Source organism: Schistocerca gregaria, chromosome 1 (genome assembly GCF_023897955.1).
Source record: "Schistocerca gregaria isolate iqSchGreg1 chromosome 1, iqSchGreg1.2, whole genome shotgun sequence".
Classification (NCBI taxonomy): domain Eukaryota; kingdom Metazoa; phylum Arthropoda; class Insecta; order Orthoptera; family Acrididae; genus Schistocerca; species Schistocerca gregaria.
In genome coordinates, this window is record NC_064920.1 from 976,084,638 (window position 1) to 976,100,405 (window position 15,768).

A 15,768-nucleotide genomic window follows, 5' to 3' on the forward strand; every position below is an offset into this window, starting at 1 on the left:
AACCACTCTTCACAACAGTGTGACCAACTGCCACACAAACAGGTTTCTGTACTTATAAAAAAATAGGAGATCTTCCAGAATGAGGTTTTCACGCTGCAGCGGAGTTTGCGCTGATATGAAACTTCCTGGTAGATTAAAACTGTGTGCCGGGCCGAGACTCGAACTCGAGACCTTTGCCTTTCGCAGGCAAGTGCTCTACCAACTGAGCCACCCAAGCACGACTCACGCCCCCTCCCCACAGCTTTAATTCCACCAGCGCTTGCGTAGCTCAGTTGGTAGAGCACTTGCCCGTGAAAGGCAAAGGTCCTGAGTTCGAGTCTCAGCCCGGCACACACTTTTAACCTGTCAGGAAGTGTCATATCAGCGCACACTCCGCTGCACAGTGAAAACTTAATTCTGGAAACATTCCTCAGGCTGTGGCAAAGCCATGTCTCCACAATATCCTTTCTTCTAGGAGTGCTAGTTCTGCAAGGTACACAGGAGAGCTTCTGCGAAGTTTGGAAGCTAAGAAACGAGGTACTGGCGGAATTAAAGCTGTGAGAAGTGGGCATGAGTCGTGCTTGGGTAGCTCAGTTGGGAGAACACTTGCCCGCGAAAGCCAAAGGTCCCGAGTTCGAGTCTCGGCCCGGCGCACAGTTTTAATCTGCCAGGAGATTTCAATAGGAGACTTTACTTTTGGGATTACCCTCGTATTTGACTCTAACCTATTTTCAAGACAGGCCACACAGTAATGTAATTATTTACACACTTCGTTGTGGAATTATTGACGCCTCAGATAACACGTACTGGTAGTGTTATGGAGTAACAAAACATCGCGTAACTGGTCCTCATTCAGAGCAACCTCGAAAACTTGTCGGACAGTGGCCTGTGTGCTCGGAGCAACAGCGGGAAGATGCACAGAATATTTGCAGTGTCGCCGGTAACACAGAAGTGTCGGGGGACGGCGCACACGAGCGGAAGCGAGCGGCTCTCGAAGCGCCTGTTTCCCTTTAATGCGGCGGCCGTGGCGCCCGCTGCACATAGCAACAACCAGCGCGGCCCGCCGACGCCACTGTGCGCCCACACACGGCAGCCCAGGACGTCAGCCGTGCCGTCGGTACTCGACCCACAGTACGATTTCCGTTTCTCATTCCGGTTAGGATACAGTGTCCCACGTTCCTTAACCCCTCGATCGGGCTGTTCCTTGCACCGCAATCTGTTCCCGCCTGTGTAATCATTCCCGTGCGTCGCGGAGCTTTCTCGAGCACGACGTAATCTGACACTTTTCAGTGCACTTCTCTCAAATGATATATTTATATGGGTATGGTGTCTGTTCTTTTGGACATGTCTGAAAGAACGAACACAATTGATGACCTGGAACCGTCTAGAACGAAATTAGAATTATATTAAACTTCCTGGAACATTAAAACTGTGTGCCGGACCGAGACTCGAACTCGAGACCTTTGCCTTTCGTGGGCAAGTGCTCTGCCCACTGAGCTACCCAAGCACGACTCACGCCCCGTCCTCACAGCTTTAATTCCGCCAGTACCTCGTGTCGTACTTTCCAAACTTGCCCGCGAAAGGCAAAGGTCCCGAGTTCGAGTCTCGGTCCGGTACACAGTTTTAATCTGCCAGGCAGTTTCGTATCAGCCCACACTCCGCTGTAGAGTGAAAAGTTCATTCTAGAATTATATTAATACATTCAGCTGCGCCGGGCGGTATCGCCGAGCGGTTCTAGGGGCTACAGTTTGGAATAGCGCGACCGCTACGGTCGAAGGTTCGAATCCTGCCTCGGGCATGGAAGTGTGTGCTGTCCTTAGGTTAGTTAGGTTTAAGTAGTTCTAAGTTCTTGGGGACTAATGACCTTAGAAGTTAAGTCCCATAGTGCTCAGAGCCAGCCTTTAGCTGCTAACGGTCGTTGATAGATATCAACGGCGACAGGTGAAAGTGTATGCCCCGACCGGGACCCGAACCCGGGATCTCCTGCTTACACGGCAGACGCTCTATCCATCTGAGCCACCGAGGGCACAGAGGATAGCGTGAGTGCTGGGACTATCTCGTGCACGCCTACCGCGGGACCCACATTCTCACCTTGTATGTCCACACACTACATTCGTAGTGTCTCACCCCAACACACTCATTGCTCGTGGAAGACATTCTTACCAAGTCGCGTAAGAGTTCGGGGATTATGTGTGCATCCGCACAGAAGAAGAATGTCATGGCGGTGTTGCCAGAACTATGTACTTAAATGGATATAGTGTCTGTTCTTTCGGACGTGTCCGAAAGAACACACATCATTGATGACCTGCAGCCGTCTAGAACGAAATTACGGGACTTGGTAAGAATGTCTTCCACGAGTAATGAGTGTGTTGGATAGGGACACTTGTAAGGTGTCAGGCAAATCCAACACCTTACATGAAAACCCTGACACGATAAGCAAATCCAGTGGTATGTCACATAGCTCGGAATAAATCGTGACATTAAATTAACCAAAGTAATACGAGTAACGAGTGAGCAAATGGAATACCACAGACTAACACAAGAATGCCTAAATGCATGTCGTACCTTCCCACCGTGAGGCAGACGCAGTTCCGAGGGGAGAAACGAGGACAGAAGCCGAGAGCAGAGCCGTGTTAAGCTAGAAGGCCCTACGATAAGGGACGGACACCCACGTCTCCAGCTAACCACTAGGGCTTACCACCCGCCCGTTTTAGCGTGAGACTTTTTCGCGTCTCAGGTATGTCAAGGACAACCCCCAGCCCATGTTAAAAGCAAGAGCCCTCCAGAAAAGCAGTATAGATCTTACGATAACACAAAAAGGGCCACCACCACCCGCAAGTTTTAGCGTGAGACTTTTTCGCGTGTCTGTTACATTAGGACAATCCTCCAGCCCATGTTAAAAGATAGAGCCCTCCAGAAGAACAGTATAGATCTCACGATAACGCTAAAAGGACCACACCAGCTGCAGGTTTTAGCGTGAGACTTTTTAGCGTCTCTGTTACGTTGCAAACTTTAAAAACATTGCCCCACCACGAAAAGTATAACGTTTCTCATTGGATAGACAAAATTTTTGTAGGCGGAGCTTAAGGTTAACATTGAGACCCTGATTGGTCAGATGAAAACATAGCCAGATAGTTTTTTAAAACTAACTTCGGTAAATTGTAGTAAGGAGAAGTTAAGAGAGAGTTGGTTCCGAGACGGCGAGCTGGACGGCTGGTGCGCCGGCCGCTGTCGCCCTGACGCTGCCTAAACACCGACAAGGTAATGAACGCACGCGATGCCGCATTTTTGAGCGCATAAGGCTTCACTCAGAACTGCAGAAGTCTCATCTGTTACACCCCTTTTTTCCATAAAACTAATGGTGATCGTTAATTAAAACTCATGGTGTTCACATTTGCCACTTGAAGAACAGATCTGAAACGCGATGGTTTTTCTTTTATATAGTTATTGAGAAGCCACATCAGCCACTGTAATTTACGACAAGTTAGATAAGTTATTAAAGATAATTGAGAGTCACTGTAGACCATTTTGATAGTTTTCTCTTTTGTGAAACTTAAATTAAACCTAGATTATAGATGTGATATGGCATAGGTCATCCTTCGATCGCTTGTAGAACTTGGAAACCCATTTAGGGAATATTCGTTCACATTTTTGTTGAACGCTGTTGGTTTTTACGATCCTGTATTAAAACATTTCCTTTTATCAATAGTGCAATTTATAAACGATGTTTTGTGATTAGAATAAATTTCCAATGGTAAACTCAACTGCTTTTTCGACGTTATTTTACCAGCTAACTAAAAATAGGAAAGCCTTGAACCCTTTCCACTATATTTAGTTAGAATTAAGATTCTTTTATAGGGAGTGCAGTGGAGCTGACGCTGAGATCATTTAGTATTTGGTTATATCATCGCTAGTCTCACTGAACTCTTCTGAATTCTACATGTCATGTGTGGTCTGGCGTCTCCTTACCAGCAGCAGGTCCCAGGTTCAAACGAGTTAATTCCCTAAAAAACACGCTCAGAGCGTCGTTGCGCGAAAGTGGTAGGGAGACACGATATAGAACAATCAGACACCACCATGAATGTTTAGACACTACGAATGTAGTGTGTGGACATACAAAGTGAGACCGTGGGTCTCGCGGGAGGCGTGCGCGAGATAGTCCCTGCAGTCGCGCTATCCTCTGTGCCCTCGGTGTCTGAGATGGATAGAGCGTGTGCCATCTAAGCAGGAGCTTCCCGGTTCGGATCCAGGTCGGGGCACACATTTTCACCTATCCCCGTTGATATATATCAACGCCCGTTAGCAACTGAAGGTATTAGTAAAATTCTAATTTCTCCCAAATGAAATGATTATCGCGATTGTAGCTTGTAAAAAGATCGAAGCTTTTGGCAGCAGGAATGTCTACTGTGAAAATAAACACTCTGCAATTGATTTATTTTGACAGTCTCATGGAACTGCCGGTGAACATTAAGCGGAATCAGCGGGGACGAGCGAAAATTTTTAGCGGACCGGGATCAGAAATCGTGATTTCCTGCTTATTAAGCAGGTGTGGTAACTACTGGGCCATCCGGGACATAGTGTTATCGCAACTGCACAACTATCACGGTACGCCACACGGTTGTTCCACACTCCCACCAAGCGGCACCTACCCGCTGTCCCTGCCCATTACCCTCCCATTCCCTACTTACGAGGTTCCTACAGAAGGTCGGACGCGTTTCTGCATTCGTACTTAAGAAAATGGCAACGGCCTTCCCGCAGTGGATACACCGATTCCTGTGAGATCACCGAGTTGAGCGACGTCGGGCGTGTCCGGCACTTGGATGGGTGACCATCCAGCCGCCATGCGCTGTTGCCATTTTTCGGGGTGCACGCAGCCTCGTGATGCCAATTGAGGAGCTACTCGACCGAATAGTAGCGGCTTCGGTCAAGAATAGCATCACCATGACCGGGAGAGCGGTGTGCTGACCGCACGCCCCTCCTATCCGCATCCTCAATGAGGATGACACGGCGGTCGGATGGTTCCGATTGGCCACTTGCAGGCCGAAGACGGAGTGTTTACTTAAGAAAATGGATCCATTGCCCAACCAGGCTTGTCAATTAATTGGATGCGTGTTGTCTGTTTCTTCAAAGGATCAGACAACCATGCAGATCCTCCAGTTGTGAAACACTATATGAAATTGAAGGCGGATCACTGCTATCAGCTGCAGCGGGACATTAAGCGGAAGCAGCGGCAACGAGCGAAAACGTATACCGGACCGAGATTCGAATTCGGAATCTCCTGCTTATTAGGCAGGTGCGGTAGCCACTGGGTCATCCGGGAAATAGCGTTATGTTTCAAGAATTTATTTCCTTGAGTAGTACAGGGTGATCAAAAAGTCAGTACAAAATTGGAAACTTAATAAACCACGGAATAATGTAGATAGAGAGGTAAAAATTGACACACATGCATGGGATGACATGGGGTTTTATTAGAACAAAAAGAAAGAAACAAAGTTCACAAAATGTCCGACAGATGGCGCGTGAAAGATCTCTCGCGCGCGTCGTTTGGTGGTGATCGTGTGCTCAGCCGCCACGTTCATCAAGCTTGACCTCCCAGGTCCCCAGATCTCAGTCCGTGCGATTATTGGCTTTGGCGTTACCTGAAGTCGCAAGTGTATCGTGATCGACCGACATCTCTAGGGATGCTGAAAGACAACATCCGACGCCAATGCCTCACCATAACTCCGGACATGCTTTACAGTGCTGTTCACAACATTATTCCTCGACTACAGCTATTGTTGAGGAATGATGGTGGACATTTTGAGCATTTCCTGTAAAGAATATCATCTTTGCTTTGTCTTACTTTGTTATGCTAATTATTGCTAAAGCGCCATGTGCCGGACATTTTATGGACTTCAGAATTTTTTTGGTTCTAATGAAACCCCATGTCATTCCAAGCATGTGTGTCAATTTGTACCTCTCTACCTACATTATTCCGTGATTTATTTAGTTTTCAAATTTATGCTGACTTTTTGATCACCCGGTATATTTCAACATCTGGATTCTGAACTGTCCCTTGTAGAAATAACGTTGTGAACAATGAATATATATCTCAATTGTTGCTTGGTACCCATCTGTGCACAAACGATCGTTGTTGCAGTGTACCCACATGTGGGGGTTGAGTCACAACGACGTAACTGCAAAATGCATGTTCTGAGATGAAGGCAAAAGAAATTGTTCAACTGTAGAAACACTATCACAACCACCACCAAATTCACGTTGCTGATAATCGTGATCCTTTCAAATGGCTCTGAGCACTATGAGACTTAACGTCTGAGTTCATCAGTCCCCTAGAACTCAGAACTACTTAAACCTAACTAATCTAAGGACATCACACACATCCATGCCCGAGGCAGGATTCGGACCTGCGACAGTAGCGGTCGCGTGGTTCCAGACTGAAGCAGAACCGCTCGGCCACAGCGGCCGGCTCGTGATATCTCATGGTTCTTAGACTGTGTTTACATTCATTCAGCAATTTCGCAGCTTTAGAGTGAAGACAGTGGTAAAGCAGACATGTCAAATGACCAATTTTGTGGATACGTCGTTATGAGTCTAAACCCTCGATTTGTACGTGAAACTGTACAGCGTATTTGTTCGTATCATTAATTTCTATTGTTGACAACCTGTCGTCGAAAACGAATGCGAAAATACCAAGTGGACCTTTGCGGCTGGTGTAAAATTCTAAACACCCATTGTAGAGCCTCGACAATGTTGCCAACTGCAGGCCAGAGCGCCATTCGCCGAACGCGCAACGTAGCGCAGTCAGGCACGCACGCCGAACTCAGCTCGTCGAGTACGCACGCATGTTTAAAGCACACAGTATGAACTGTGTCTACGGAAAGGATTGGCGTTATTGAATTAGTAACCACAGTACTGCATCTAAGTGATTCGGGAATCTGAAGAAAATGAAAATTGAGGACAACAGTATTTAATTTTGGGTACTGTTTGACCATTGAGCCACGTGGACCAATGTGGAACTTTCACTCCTACAAGAGGACGTTACGGACTGGCTGTCTTCGATTTTCTTCATACGTACAGTATTTAGAGCTCAGTGCGCAGAGGTGAATTTTCCCAAACAGTACAACGCTGTTCTCAAGAGAGAGAGAGAGAGAGAGAGAGAGAGAGAGAGAGAGAGAGAGAGAGAATCTCTGAAAAACGAAGTGATATTCTAGCCACAAGTGTGTTGGTTGAACGATGTCTATTTCATTGCACCTAACAGTCTGCTCAACTCCGGGACTGCAATTTTTTGAAAGCGTTACGACGTGGTTCTTGTTTGAAGTAGAGATCGCGTGCAACGCTGTTCTTTTGTACAGGGTGACCCAAAAGTTGGTTAACATTTGACAATTCAATACTTCACGGAATAACGCAGGTAGACAAGTAAAAATTGACACACGTGGTGGAAATTACATGGGTTTTTATTTAAACAAAGAAGAACACAAAAGTTCTACAAATGACACTTCGTGTGATAGTATAGCAATAATTAGCACAACAATTGGCTTCTTAGCAAACACGATCTTCGCCATAACAAATGCTCAAATGTTCGCCGTTATTCGTCAATAATACCTGTAGTCAAGAGACCAAATTGTGAACAGCACTGTAGGTATGGTGAGAAATTGCCTTCTGATATTGTCTTTTACCATCCCTAATGACGTCGGACGATCGTGATAGACATGCGACTTCAAGTAACTCCAAAAACAATTATCACACAGATTGAGGTCTGAGTATTACTCTGCCGTTTTACACGGACGAATAAAATGGTAAAACAAACAACCTTATAGGTAGGACAACCATAGCTATGAGTATTCATCTTGGATCCGCAGGTAAGTTTACTTTCTTGCCGTCAATGTGACACAGCACGCGGGCGTGTCCCCTGTACGCGGTTCCATATACACTCATGTTCATAAATTAACGATAATTGGAGAATATGGTGCCACACAATGTGGCACTACACAAAACTGGCGCTAATGGCATAGGCACATAGGGAACACACACGATACAGATCTGTAAGTCCACGGTATTGGTGATAAGTTGAGAAAACCGTTCCGAAACACAGGCGCTACAAAACGCCACTGTTTCCTGCGCATGTACCCCGAAATCAATATAGGATATGATCACGTACACAGGTCGCACAACGGGTTGGCATACTCTGGATCAGGTGGTCGAGCAGCTGCTGGGGTATAGCCTCCATTTTTGCACCAGTGCCTGTCGGAGCTCCTGAAGTGTCGTAGGGGTTTAAAGACGTGCAGCGATACCTAGACCGAGAGAATCCCAGACGTGCTCGATGGGGTTTAGGTCTGGAGAACAGGCAGGCCACTCCATTCGCCTGATATCTTCTGTTTCAAAGTACTCCTCCGCGATGGCAGCTCCGTGGGGCCGTGCGTTATCATCCATCACAAGGAAGGTGGGACCCACTGCACACCTGAAAAGGCGGACATACTGGTGCAAAATGACGTCCCGATACACCTGACCTGTTACAGTTCCTCTGTCAAAGACATGCAGGGGTGTACGTTCACCAATCATAATCCCACCCCACACCATCAAACCACGACCTCCATACAGGTCCCTTTCAAAGACATTAAGGGGTTGGTATCTGGTTCCTGATTCACACCAGATAAAAACCCGGCGAGAATCACTGTTCATACTATACCTGGACTCGTGCGTGAACATAACCTGTGACCACTGTTTCAATGACCATGTATTGCGTTCTTGACATCAGGCTTTACAGGCTCTCCTCTGACCAGGGGTTAGTGGAATGCACCTTGCAGGTCTCACCTGCGAATAAACCATGTCTGTTCAGTCGTCTGTAGACTGTGTCTGGAGACAACTGTTCCAGTGGCTGCGGTAAGATCGCGAGAAAGGCTACCTGCAGTACTCCGTGGCCGTCTGCAGGCGCTGATGGTGAGATATCGGTCTTTTTGTGGTGTTGTACACTGTGGACGTCCCATACTGTAGCGCCTGGACATGTTTCCTGTCTGCTGGAATCGTTGTCATAATCTTGAGATCACACACACGGAGTGCCCTTGGTACGACCTGCTGTGTTTGACCAGTCACTAGTCGCCCTAGTATTCTACCCCTCAATGCCATTTTCAACACACTGCCACCATTAGCACGTCCGAAAACGTCTGCACACTTACTCGTTGCACCATACTCTGACTAGCACCAACACACCTCTGCGTATGTGGACTGCTGCCAGCGCCACCGTGCGACGACCGCAGGTCAAATGCACCGCATGGTCATACCCCGAGGTAATTTAAACCCGCAAATCGCCCACCAGAGCTTTGTTTCACCATGTATTAGCATTATCCTTAATTTATGTGCATGAGTGTAGATTGGAGAAACGGTAAATGCGTATCTCAGGTTCTGCTTTTCCGCCGTTAGCTATTTAATTGACGATTTTGTCTAGATAGTGCATCCCTCCACTGTGTGGCATCTACTTCTTGGTTTTTCATTCTGGCCCAAGATCAGGTTTTAATTGTATTAATTTCTTTTCTTCTTACCAATAGATCACCATGATACATTTTGTTTTGGACCCATCCACTGTACTGGAATTTGGATTACGGCGCAGTCGCAACTGGTAGTTAGCCTGTTACTAGTTCAGATACGTGAAATACAGGGTGTTTATAAATGAATATCGAGGATTTAACGCTTTATAATATTTACTGCATTATAAATGATATGTCAAATGAAAGAGCAACTCAAACAGTTTTACCAAGACCCTTATAAATGTTGAATGTGAGCACCATTTGTCACACGGCACACATCAAGTCTATAGCCGAGTTCTTCCCCAACGTTGACAAGTGTGTCTTCAGTGATTGTAGCAGCAGCTGCTTCAATCCGGTTTCTTAATTCAGGGAGGTCTGCTGGTAGCGGAGGCACGTACGCACGATCCTTGATGAAGCCCCAAAGGAATAAAATCGCATGGCATTAGGTGGAGGCCACGCAAAGCAAGCACAGTCAATGGGCCCCTTGCGGCCTACCCAGCGCTTGGATACAGGGAAATTCAACCAATCGCGTACTTCGCTATGCCAGTGAGGTTTATAAGGTTCTTGATAAAACTGTTTGAGTTGCTCTTTCATTTGACACATCGTTTATAACTGTAAAGCTAATATAATAAATATTATAAAGCGTTGATACCCCGATATTCGTTTATAAACACCCTGCATTGCCCATGTCCGAGAAGGTAGTAGGCCGGTCGCCTCGTTGACTGAAAAATGTTAAATGTGTTTACGTGGTTCTAGAAACCTTCTCGAGTTTCAAACATTTATGATGTATGTACGCAGACTGAAGCCACAATTGACAAATTGTAGCAAGGCCAGCATTCGAACTCCAGTTTCCTTCTCACTATGCAGATGCGATAACCACTATGCCATTCTGGCACAGTGGCTTTATACAGCTGCACAGCCTACGGTAGCACGCCTCTGTCCTCAGTTCAAAAATTCCCTTTTACGCCTTGGCTCACTTGGTATTCCTCCTAAACTGTATTGCAACAGCACCTCGGGATAGAACGAAACGGGAGATCCTGCATCAAACTGAAGCATAGAAACTATATAGCTCCAGAGACCTTTTCAAGTCTCAAACGTCTATGATGTGTATATGGAGACTGAAGCGCCGAATGAAACTTCGTACCAAGGCCAGGATTCGAACCTGGATCTACTCCTCAACAGGCAGACACTGCAACCATTACGCCATCCTGGCACAGTGGCCTTTCGCAATTGCATGGACTACCCTAGGACGCCTCCCTGTTCAATCCAAATTCTCATTCACACCTCTACCTACTTTATATGCGTTTCGAATTTGGCGGAATACCAAGTGGGATGAGGTACGAATGCGAACTTGATTGACGAGGGAAGCGTGGTAGGGTCGCCCATGCAATTGTCAAAGACCACTGTGCCAGGGTGGCATGGTGCCTAGAGCATCTGCCTGGTGAGTAGAAGACTGGGTTCGAATATCGGCCGTGGAACAAATTTTCAAATGGTTCAAATGGCTCTAAGCATGTGGGTACACTGAAATAACTGTCGCTTGTGCACAGATGGGTACCAACCAACAATTGAGATATCTGTTCTTTTTTCACAACGTTATTTCTAAAAGGCACAGTTCAGACTCCAGATTCTGAAATGTATTACTCAAGGAAATAAATTCTTGAAACGTAACGCTATTTCCCGGATAGCCCAGTGGCTACCGCACCTGCCTAATAAGCAGGAGATTCCAGATTCGAATCCCGGTCCGGCACACGTTTTCACTCGTCGCCGCTGGTTCCGCTTAATGTCCCGCTGCAGCTAATAGCAGTGATCCGCTTTCAGTTTACATATAGTGTTTCACAGCTGCAGGATCTGCATGGTTGTCCGATCCTTTGAAGAAACAGACAACACGCATTCAAATAACTGATAAGCCTGGCTGGGCAATGGAACCATTTTTTCAACGCGAATGCGCCCTACCTCCTGTGAGAAGCTCTAAGTAGCGAACGGGAGGGTAATGGACAGGGACTGCGGGAAGGTGAGGCGTGCCGAGATGTTCCGTGCAGTTGCGATAACGCTGTGTCCCGGATGGCACAGTAGTTACCGCATCTGCCTAGTAGGCAGGAAGTCCCGAGTTCTGACCCCGATCCATTACACATTTTCGCTAGTCGCAGCTGATTCTGCTTAATGTTCGTCTGCAGTTTCATGGGACTGTCAAAATAAATCAACTGCAACGTGTTTATTTTCGTAGTACACATTCCTGCTGCCAAGAGCTTCGAACTTTTTACATGTTACAATCGCGATGATCACTTAATTTGAGAGAAATTAGAATTATATTAATACCTTCAGCTGCTAACGGGCGTTGATATATATCAAAGGGGAGAGGTGAAAATGTGTGCCCCGACCGGGATCCGAACCCGGGATCCCCTGCTTAGATGGCAGACGCTCTATCCATCTGAGCCACCGAGGGCACAGAGGGTAGCGCGACTGCAGGAACTATCTCGCGCACGCCTCCCGCGAGACCCACATTCTCACCTTGTATGTCCACACACTACACTCGTAGTGTCCCACCCCAACACACTCATTACTCGTGGAAGACATTCTTACCAAGTCCCGTAATTTCGTTCTGGAAGGCTGCAGGTCATCTATGGTGTGTGTTCTTTCGGACATGTCCGAAAGAACAGACACCATATCCATTTAAGAATATAGTTCTGGCAACACTGTCCATGACCTTCTTCTTCTGTGCAGGATACGAACCTGCGACCATAGCAGCAGCGCGGTTCCGCACAGGAGCACCTAGAACCGCTCGGCCAAAAAAATTTTCTTTCGTCGCTTCAGTGTGCATATATAAACTAAAAAAACTGAACTCCTCCCGAACAGGCCATGAGGCCATGAAGGCTCAAACGCACCTCAGAGCACAGGCGTCACTGGATGCGGATATGGAGGGGCACGTTGTCAGCACACCGCTCTCCTGGCCGTATGTCAGTTTCTGAGACCGGAGCCGCTGCTTCTCAATGAAGTAGTTCCTCAGTTTGCCTCACAAAGGCTGACTGCACCGCGCTTGCCAACAGCGTTCGGCAGACCGGATGGTCACCCATTCAAGTGCTAGCCCTGCCCGACAGCGCTTAGCTTCGATGATCTGACGTGAGCCGGTGTTACCACTGCGCCAAGGCCGTTGGCCTGCATATATACATAAAAATATTACCTGAAGCCTTTTGTTGGCACCAGGAAGGGGTTAACGGATAGTAAAAGGCTCCGGTAAACAGTATGAGCGTAGCAGAAAAGGCAGGCCGGCGGATGGAGGAAACGGTGGCTCGCAGGCAGCGGAGCAAGGAGCAGGGAGCAGGGACCGGGGCTACTCGTGGCGGGCCAGGAGAGCGTCTGGAGATTTTTTCCCGCCGGCCGGCGCCCGAGAGCCCTCGAAAACGCGATTAGTGGCCGTTGTGAAAGCGGGCTCTAACTGAGGCCTCTACCGCCGCCGCCGCCGCCGCTGCCACCGCTGCCTGGCAACGCGCGCACCGCCATCCTTGAAATAGATTATCGACCCTGTCACCGCCGCTGCCGCCGCCGCCGCCGCCCGCCGCCCCCGCGTTTAATTGTGCCGAGATTTCCTGCCGCCGCCACGCCGGCTCGTTCCGCGCGTTTGTTTACACATCTGATGCAAATCTCGCCTGTTGGCCGAGCTTCCGCCGACAGATTTTAATTTTTTTGTCGGTTTTTATCGCTCGCCGACTCCTGCTGTTCATTACGGCGATGGGAAACTTTTCGGCTGGCTCCGGTGCTCTTCCATATTTACCGCTTTAGCCCCCGCGCCGGGTGTATACAGGAAGCTCACCGCCTTAAGTGCTGCCTGAGGGAAAACGGCGCCAGTGAGCCAGGGTACGATGCGCACACTGGGTACTTTAAAGGGACCACAGCAGTCTCTCATTACCTGCTTCAGATCCTCGAGAATTAATTAAACTTCTAGTTCTTTGAAACTGTACTTCAACCAGAGAAATCAAACGATTTTGTACAAGAACCTAACTATAAATGTATCAGCAAACCACCCCGCCCCCCTCCGCCCATTACCATCGCAACACTTTAAACAATCGAACACCCATGCATGAAACGTAATACCTCCCGAACTAGGTGTCTTACGATGATATAATTTTGCAGATACGTTCGCCGGCCGGAGTGGCCGAGCGATTCTAGGCGCTACAGTCTGGAACCGGGCGACCGCTGCGGTGCAGGTTCGAATCCTGCCTCGGGCATGGATCTGTGTGTTGTCCTTAGGCTAGTTAGGTTTAAGTAGTTCTAAGTTATAGGGAACTGATGACCACAGCAGTTAAGTCCCATAGTGCTCAGAGCCATTTTTTCTGCGGGTATTTCACCTGTCTCAAACATCTTGCTTACCAGCTAGAAGAGTTTTTGTCATGGATGGCTCTCCCAATGCTATCAGTAGCTCTACTGGAATGTTGCCTCCTCCCGGGGCCTTGTTTCAGCTTAGGTCTTTCAGTGCTCTCTCAACTTCTTCACGCAGTATCATATCTCTAATCTCATCTTCATCTACATCCTCTTTCGTTTCCATAATATTGCCCTCAAGTACGTCTCCCATGTATAGACCATCTATACAACTTCCACCCTTCTCCTTTCCCTTCTTTGCTTAGTATTGGTTTTTCATCTGAGCTCTTGATATTCATACAGATGGTTCTCTTTCCTCCAAAGGTTTCTTTAATTTTCCTGTAGGCAGTATCTATCTTACCCCTTGTGATATAAGCTTCTACATCCTTACATTTGTCCGCTAGCCATCCCTGCTTAGCCATTTTGCATTTCCTGTCGATCTCATTTTTGAGATGTTTGTATTCCTTTTTGACTGTTTCATTTACTACGTTTTTATATTTTCTTCTTTCATCGGTTAAATGCAATATCTCTTCTGTTACCCAAGGATTTCTACTAGCCCTCGTCTTTTTACCTACCTGATCCTCTGCTGCCTTCACTATTTCATCTGTCAAAGCTACCCATTCTTCTTCTACTGTATTTCTTTCTCCTGTTCTTGTCAATCGTTCCCTAATGCTCTCTCTCAAACTCTCTGCAACTTCTGGTTCCTTCAGTTTATTCAGGTCCCATCTTCTTAAATTCCTACGTTTTTGCAGTTTCTTCGGTTTTAATCAACAGTTCACTAATAAATTGTGGTCAGAGTCCACATATGCCCCTGGAAATGTCTTACAATTTAAAACCTGGTTCTTAAATCTCTGTCTTACCATTATAGAATCTATCTGAAACCTTCTAATGTCTCCAGCCCTCTTCCACGTATACAAAGTCCTAGCTATGATTAAATTATTCTCTGTGCAAAATTCTACCAGACGGCTTCCTCTTTCATTCCTCACCCCTGGTCCATTTTCACCTGCTACTTTTACTTCTCTCCCTATTCCTACAATCAAATTCCAGTCTCCCATGATTATTAAATTTTCGCCTCCCTTAACTATCTGAATAATTTCTTTTATCGCATCATACATTTCTTTAGTCCCTCATCATCTGCGGATCTAGTTGGCATATAAACTTGTACTACTGTGGTAGACGTGGGCTTCGAGTCTATCTTCGCTACAATAATTCGTTCACTATGCTGTACGTAGTACCTTATCCGCGTTGCTACTCTTTTATTCATTATTAAACCTAATCTTGTATAAACGTTATTTGATTTTGTATTTATAGCCCTGTATTCACCTGACCAGAAGTCTACTTCCTGCTGCCACCGAAATTCACTAATTCCATCTATATCTAACTTTAACCTACACGTTTCCATTTTTAATTTTTCTAACCTACCTGCCCGATTAAGGGATTTGACATTCCACGCTCCGATCCGTAGAACGCCAGTTTTGTTTCTCCTGATAAGGATGTTCTCCTGAATAATCCCCGCCCGAAGGTCCGATTAGGGGACTATTTTACCTCGGGAATATTTTACCCAATAGGAGGCAGTAAAGCTGCATGCCATCGAGAAAAATTACGGCTGTAGTTTCCCCTTGCTTTCAGCCGTTCGCAGTACCAGCCCAGCAAGGCCGTTTTGGTTGATGTTACAAGGCCTGATCAGTCTAGCATCCAGGGTGTTTGTTGCCCCTGCAACTACTGAAAAGGCCACCGCCCCTCTTCATATAATTATATGAAATGCTGCAAATCAAATTTTTGTTTCCCTGGAAACCGTTAGACAGACAACGTTGAAATTGAAGTCTTCCAACGAACTCTGTGCAGCTTCTTGGCCGGTTAGTAACATACAAGGTCTTAACAGAAATGCTTCATTTTTGAGACTTGGTAGTATGTG

The 15,768-nt window shown here is 46.8% G+C and overlaps 1 protein-coding gene and 1 non-coding gene across 2 annotated transcripts in view; one reads left to right on the plus strand and one right to left on the minus strand.

The window, feature by feature from the left end:
- The window catches only part of LOC126277139 (protein neuralized), a 765,663-nt gene that overhangs the window by 396,445 nt on the left and 353,450 nt on the right, over nt 1–15,768 (plus strand). The window lies entirely within an intron of this gene.
- Trnat-ugu (transfer RNA threonine (anticodon UGU)) lies at nt 1,932–2,006 on the minus strand. The gene has a single exon. It is a non-coding gene; the product is annotated as a tRNA-Thr (tRNA).